At 33.0% G+C, this 7,966-nt stretch overlaps 1 protein-coding gene across 1 annotated transcript in view; it reads left to right on the top strand.

Moving 5' to 3' along the window:
• The first annotated feature begins 669 nt into the window (after positions 1–669).
• Positions 670–7,966, top strand: part of LOC132797640 (myosin-VIIa) — a 162,651-nt gene continuing 155,354 nt past the window's right edge. Inside the window, 1 exon segment of the mRNA XM_060809395.1 lies at positions 670–736. The gene's annotated coding sequence lies outside the window, so the exon portion shown is untranslated.

Here is a 7,966-nt window from a genome sequence, read left to right as displayed (position 1 = left end):
ACTAATATTTGCTGTGTTATTTCGTTCCGCCGTTCCCGTATAGATACCATGATGCTGGGTATCAAATCAGATAGATGTTCAGCAGAAGAAAAATTAAACGACCTATTATTCCGCACTCATTTCGGAAAAGTGAACACAAACATTAAGATTGATAATTTAAAATAAAATATAGGAATGCGTATAAGGCATTTTCTCGTGAAGAGAAATATTATTAATTAAAAATGTGGAATCGCAAGACTGCATATGAAATATAAAGTAAAAAATGTTTGCTACGAAGTTGCAATAATATGTGCTTGGGATATTGTCGTTATAGGAAAAGGCAATGAATGTTATTTCTTCTATTTTTTGGGTTATTAATTGCATCTATTTAATAGGCAAATGTGGTGTGGCCATAAATTTTGGTGTTTTCCCATTTCAATAAATACGTATGTATGTTATATTTTATATTAATCCCAAAGAAACCTTTCTATTTGATGTTAATATTTCCGCAATTATTATATTTATATATATTATTATATATATATATATATATATTATTATATTTATTATATTTAAATAAAATGAAAGTAATTTAAATTAAATTTTTTGTTCCATTCAAGTTTCCCTGACAAACAACGTTCCTCTTTTTAATCGGAAATTTATCAGATTGACTTTCGAGCTCGATAGGCCAGTTGTTCATAAGTATAAGTGTGGTGTGGTGTTTGTTTATAATACGAACTGTTCGTGTAATATCTGTGTAATATGTTTGCAATTATTACTTTAGAATAGTTTTTAAAATTTACATATTAAGAATTTATGCAGGCACATTTATTTGTATCATTGATAATATGTATCTATATATTGTGTACACGTAATAGATAAGTATGTGCATACATATATTGTAAAGCGAGTAACCCTCGAGTGTGAATGATTAAAGAACCATGTGTATTAATTATCTGTTTTTTTTTTATAGAGTAAAACTAAACTAAAACATATGTTTCTGCATGCACATAAAATTGCATCTTAAATATATTTTTAACATATGCGGGTAAGTGTATGTACATACATACATGTGTATACATACATACATAAATATGTATGCGGGAATATTAATAATGCAGGTAGCGAAAATAAATTTATGATTGAAAAGAATGTTTGTAAAGTATAGTATAACCTAGTTAAGTCCCCAAATGAGTATGTACTGAAGCAATGGTTATCATACAACACAATTTCATTTTGCTATTTTCTAAACTCTAGGTTGGCGTTCCACTTTAAAACTCACAATAATATATTGCTAGATAATATGCTTACCACAAAATTAAATACGATAACTATAAATTCTTCAATGTATGTACATATGTACATATGTATGTATGATTCTTCATAGTAAGATGCTTGTTAGAGTGTACTGCCGGTCGGACTTCGTTCGTTGCGAGAGGCGCAAATTCCATTATTTATTCTGCCAACAAAAGCTATGATCTGAGTTGAAAACATTTATGGCTTGATCTTCACTTTTTCCCCATGTTGGAGCGCTGCCGGTGCCTTAAATTCGCGAGATTCGGCTTCAATCAATATAACCCTTTAAAGTCCCTAGAAACTTCGAAGTCTGGGGGTGTGACTTGCGTCAAAAGTTCCAATATGTAATTATTTTCTGTTGAGGTTAAGGCATTTATTTTTTGGGGCTATCTTTATCATACACATTACATCCTATTTTGGGAAATATAGACTCAGATAATTATACCCGCTACCCATAGGGTGTTCGTATGAAACACTGGATCTCAGAGACTATAAGAGATAGAGCAATAATTTTTTTTTTCGACAGCATTTGTTATGTTTGCACGCAGATCAAGTTTGTTTTAAATTTTTGCCACGCCCACTTCCGCACCCGCAAATCAAAAAAATCGAATAGCAAGCGTAATTTTAAAGCTAGAGTTGCGATTATACGATTTTGGTATATACAATAATTACTATAGTAGTTATGATTCCTGAAAATTTGGTTGCGATCAGATAAAAATTGTGGAATTTATTAAAGAAATACTTTTGTATGGGCAAAAACGCCCACTTACTGGAGCTCTTAGTTGCTTTGGCCGACAATCTGGTACATTGTTCCGCCTATGGCATATTTTGAAAGGTGTACTATATCGATATACCAAACATACCATTTGGTATCTTTTTAGTATTTTTTTAGTATATTCGGTATATTTTGAAAATAATACCGCAATATTTTGCCTTTATTAAAAATGGGTATCGGGTATCTCACAGTCGAGCACACTCGACTGTAACTTTCTTACTTGTTGCTACAATTACGGTTATGGCCAAAATAAAGGCTTTTCATCCCAATGTGCACTGTCGCCTTACGAATATAAAATGGAATAGATTATTTGTGATTTCTGAAAATTTTGTTGATATCAAATAAAAATAGTAGTAGTATTGTACAACAAGAAAAAGCTGTAGCAGGTACTACTTTTATTGGCGATATCTAGTGGATAACTCACTTTCAATAACTTTCAACCTTGTCGTATTTTGCTCTTTAATACAGTCAGTAGATAAATTGTTCACGCATTTTATTTTGTCAATGTAATGAGCACCACATGTACATAGGTGAGAAAAGCTTCTGGCGTTTTATTATTTTTATTATTTGGACGTTGACGTATTAACGGCAATTTCATCATGTGGCCCAGGGATACCAGACGCGTGGACAAAGCAAAATAATTTTTGAGTAGCATAAATTAATCGGAGAAACCGCGAACACTTAATAAGACGTTGAACAGCTAACGAAATACAACTAAGAATACTAATAATACTAATAGAAAAAATATTTGTATACATAGATAAAAATAACAAAATACTAGTAAAAAGTGTATGAATATAAATTTATTTCATTAAAAATATTTGATATTTTGAAGAGTAAAATCTTGTATTACTAAGTTAGTTATATTCAACAAAAGGAGTTTGAATTAATAAACAAAATACATTATTAGTGATTTTTGTGTATTCATATATTCTTCGAAGTCAATTTTTGAGAAACCCATGCATCATCATCATTTACATTTAATAAATCATTGTATCAAATCAAATTAAGTAGCTATGCCGTCTCACGAGAAGGCATGTTTTGCTTACTTTGTGTTTCAGCAGTAGTAATCCCCCTAGCCATCGAAAATGTTGCCTGATTTCTCAGGACTATTATAATCAAGCGTCAGACTAATCGAAGATTTATTTAAATGAAAAATTAAACCAATTTTTATTTCAACTATTTAAAAAACCCCGTGGTAGTCAATTATATAATAAAGAAAATATTAAATAACAATCTGTACAATCTGGGCTTGACCCTTGATGTTTCTTCTGCTGTTGAGTAAATCTTTTCCCATTTAAAAATCCAAAGATGGATATAAATATGCCTTCATAATAAATAATTAACAAAAGTATAAATTTTTAAGCAACATACTAACATATGTAAATAACCACGAGTAAAAAAACTTATAATTTAGTAAAAAATATGTCTCATAATTAAAACTGTACATACATGTTATATTTAGATATACAATTTAAGAGAAATTTTTATTTTTTAAATAATTTATTATGTGAATTAATTTGTTTAATGTTTTGTACTAACTTTAAATATAAAAATATCTTATTTTGTCTTGTGTTTATTATTCTGCAACAATTTCGAAATACTTAAATTATGGTTTGTAAAATTGTTTTTTAAGACAATAAATGTAGCTGTGTTAAAATGTTAAAATGATCTTGCAAGTGATTTAAATTGTATATTCATTACAGAATTTGTTTAACCTATAACATAATATGAGTCACTAGATGGTATTTATATCTAGCGAAATCTGTTTTAAATTTTAAATTTTTACTTACAATACTTTTGTATCGGCAAATATACTTACTTCTACGGGGCTTCGTTGCTTTGTCTGACAATCTGGAATATTTTGCTCACTGTGCTATATTTTAAATGTACTACCATATAAATATACCAAATATAACTTGTATATTTTTAGTATTTTGTGGAATATAATTTTGGTATGTTTTGAAATTTATATTATATTGGTAAGGCTTTTATTCACAGCGGGTATCTGACAGTTAAGCACCCTCGACTGCAGTTTTCTTGTTTTTTTTGTTAATTATTTTCATTGGGTCTCATTTATTTTATTTAATAATATTTTTGTCATTTTAAAACTTATATGGAAGGAGCTGGTTTAGTTATGTGGTCGTTTTAGTTTTAGAATTTGACCATGACCCCACTACCTTCATTAAAATCAAACAAAACAGATACATATATTAAATCTTCTAATAATATGGATGCAATTGCATAATAAAAAATGTTTGGAGTTCTTATATGCTACTCAGAGTTCAAATTGCATTGCGGAAAATTTTCTTTCTATTTTTCTTAATTATATACGTTTTTGAAACCAGGCAAGTAATAAACAAAATGTTAACAATGGAAAAGAAGAAGAGAACGGCACGATTATACACAGTCAACCGGTTCACCGGTTATTCATGTGGTTTTTGTGACACATTTGTACTCATGAGTATGAGTATCATAAAATACACATACTAATGAGTACGGGTGTCAAAAAAAAACACGATACTTATTGTGCGAGTGCCGAAAAGGCACAAGAAATTATGAGTGAACAGGCACGCACATATGTACATACATACATACATACATACATATGTATGTACATACATATGTATGTATGTATGAGCGCAAAAATGATCTGCACGAAGCACAGCCACCCGAAAGGCACGAGTGTCTACATGCCGAGTATACTACTCACTAGAGGTGGGCACGGGTCGGGCTCTTTTTCGTGGTCCGCGGGCTTACACAGGCCTGGAGCAGGCCCGGGCCTTAAAATTAAGATTCGTGCGGGCCAGGGCCTTAGCAAAAAGGCTTTGCTTATTAAATATTTTACTTGTAAGACTTAGCGTTCTTTTGTGAAGTTGATAAATATTTTAAATATAAAATATGTTGCGACAAGCCATTCAGGACGTAGTGAATATATATATATATTAGGTTGTTTGGTAATGACATACCGGTTTCTTTATTGATTTTTGACGACGATTTTAACATAGTTAGCATTGTCCGATTGAAGTGGTATATAGTATGTACCGTTGTCTTCGATGATTTTCTGCCATTTTGATGGTAACGTGTATATGCCTCTCCTTAAGAAGTCCTTGTCCCTACTGGCAAAAAACTCGGCGATTCGATTTTCACAATCCTCCGTTGAACTCAATTTTTGTCCATTTTGCAATGCCAAAAACAGATGGTAATCGCTTGTGGCAATGTCCGGACTATAAGGTGGATGCATTAACACTTCCCAACCAAGCTCCCGTAGCTTGTGACGCGTCACCAAAAATGTATGGGGCCTGGCGTTGTCATGATGGAACACAACGCCCTTACGATTCACCATGGCTGGCCGCTTCTGTTCAAGTGCAATCTTCAATCGCTTCAGTTGTTCACAGTAGAGGTCAGAATTGATGGTTTGGCCATAGGGCAACACTTCATAATGGATAATTCCTCTGATATCCCACCATACACTCAGCAACACCTTCTGAGCCGTCAGTCCTGGCTTTGCCACCGTTTGAGACGACTCACCGTGCTTCGACCAGGATCTTTTATGCTTTATTTTGTCATAGTGATCCATTTTTCATGACCAGTGACTAACCGATCCAGAAATGAGTCGAGTTTATTACGGTGCAACAAAGATTCGCAGATTGATACACGGTCGAAAGGGTTTTTTTTTTTTTGGATAACTCGTAAGGCACCTTTACATCTAGCTTTTTTGTTAAATTTTTCGACTTTAAATGCCTATGGACGGTTTCCGTGCTTAGTTGCAGCTCCTCTGCGATGGTTCTAATAGTCAGATGACGATCTCGATCCACTATTTCCATGATTTTATTAGTATCAACGGTCACTGGTCGTCCGGAAGGCTTGGGTGTTTCGGTATCAAAATTGCCATTTCGGAATCGCCTAAACCACTGTTCGGCGGTTTGAATCGAAAGTTTGTTATCACCTAAGACAGCAATAACCTGTCTGCGAGATTCCGCAGCAAGTTTTCCCTGTGCGAAAAAAAATTGCAAAATTTTTGCGTTTGTGAACTCCATTTCAATCGATTGTAATTTTTTAACGTGGAAGCTTATGTAAACAAACTATGAGTATATGTCATTTTAAAGGTGATGCCAATACCTTTCAAACGAAATACAGCATTGCCAGATACGATTATATTTGACTTCACAAGCGAAGCGCGAAATTTGAATGTAAAAACCGGCATGTCATTACCAAACAACCTAATATATATATATACATATATATATTCACATATTTATATAAGTATATATAAATTGCATGTCTTTTAAATTTGCTTATATGTGTAAATAAGTTTTGTGTCGGGCCGGGCCCCGGCCTTGGTAAAAAAATTTCGTGTTCGACCGGGCCCGGCCTCTCAAAAAAGAGTTTGTTTTCGTGCGGCCCCGTGCCTCAAAATACAGTAATTTCTAGAGCAGTATTTGCTACTTGGATAGCAAACGAAATGTGTTTAAAAGAATTATTCAAAGAGTACTATTTTGAACTTAAACTGCTCGTTTAACTTATAGATGCCACCGATCACATTATTGAAGCTCACTTTTGCCTTTTTCATAAATATCTGCATATCACACTTTACTACTCGACATGATGACAGTTCTTTTAACAATAATATCACGCATTAGTATTGAATAACCAACGATATCATATCTTCAGCAGGCAGTTGACTTAAGAGGCATCAAACAATAGTAATAAAAGCAGAGCACGCAATAAACGGACTGTCAACGGACAGAAAAACTGTGAGTGAAAGAAGCACATAGAAGAAAAGATTACAAAACATGCGCTTACCGTAACACATAATCGGACGAACTGTTAGAGCACTAAAAACAAGTATTTTTGGTACAGAGTGATAGTTGTTTTAATATTATTCTCGTAATATTGTCAAATAATAGAAATTTACATATTTTTACCATTTCCACCTGTAAGTGCCGCAGCAACAATACCAATAAAATGTTGGTTTGATCTGATGTAAATAGCCCAAAAATGGAATATATGTATACTGTGGGCAAAAAAATAGTAAGACTTTGTTCATAATTTTAAAATTCTACATTTATTCTGCCAAATATTATTTCAAAGTAATCGGCCACAATACACTTTTGCCAACGTTTTTTCCAATCCTCAAAATAGTTTTTAAAGTCAAATTCCGGAATAGCATAAAATTTATGATTCTTTTTATTAGATTCTCGTCCCATTTCTAATAAATTCGATGAACCAATGTTCACAAGCATGATTTAAGCCTAGTGACGCGTAGAACCCATGAAACCTCACATACACACATACATGTGCAAAAGACTTTTTGAATCGTCGGTCGCGAGCAAACGGTCCCAGAATGAGCAGACCAAACGAAAACAGAAAAAACTGTTCTTCGACTGAGCGCGAGCAAAATTTGTATACGAGCAATTCAATCGGTGCTCTCAGACTTTTTGCTTAAAGTCTCAGTGAGAAACACTTATTTTAAGACCGCACAAATCGGTTAACAGTTATTTGCGAGCTATGGCATAAATAGAATAAAAAACTGTCATCATGACCTTGATTTTTGAACGACTTTGACGTGCTCTTTCTCGACCCTCTTTGAAGTCTTTGTACCACTTATGAACATTTTTTTGTGACATGGTAGAATCACCGAAGGCATTTTGCAATATTCTGAACGTTTCGGCACCCGAAACACAAAATTTAATGGAACTTCTTTGTTGAATAATTTAACTCATTGTAAAAATCGCCGAATGCACTTTTTGCACTTCAGAAAAACAAGCATTTACTAAACACTAATGATTATTTTGATGTGATATTTGGCATAGAAGTTACAGACAGTCTTGCCAACCTAGCAACAAAATATTTCGACGAATGGATTTCCGCGCGAAATATAAATTGTAAAGTCTTACTACTTTTTGCCTATAC

Source organism: Drosophila nasuta, unplaced genomic scaffold (assembly GCF_023558535.2).
Source record: "Drosophila nasuta strain 15112-1781.00 unplaced genomic scaffold, ASM2355853v1 ctg16_pilon, whole genome shotgun sequence".
In the NCBI taxonomy this organism is placed as follows: Eukaryota; Metazoa; Arthropoda; class Insecta; order Diptera; family Drosophilidae; genus Drosophila; species Drosophila nasuta.
Note: the sequence above shows the minus strand (reverse complement) of the source record. Positions and strands in the feature narration are given on the sequence as shown.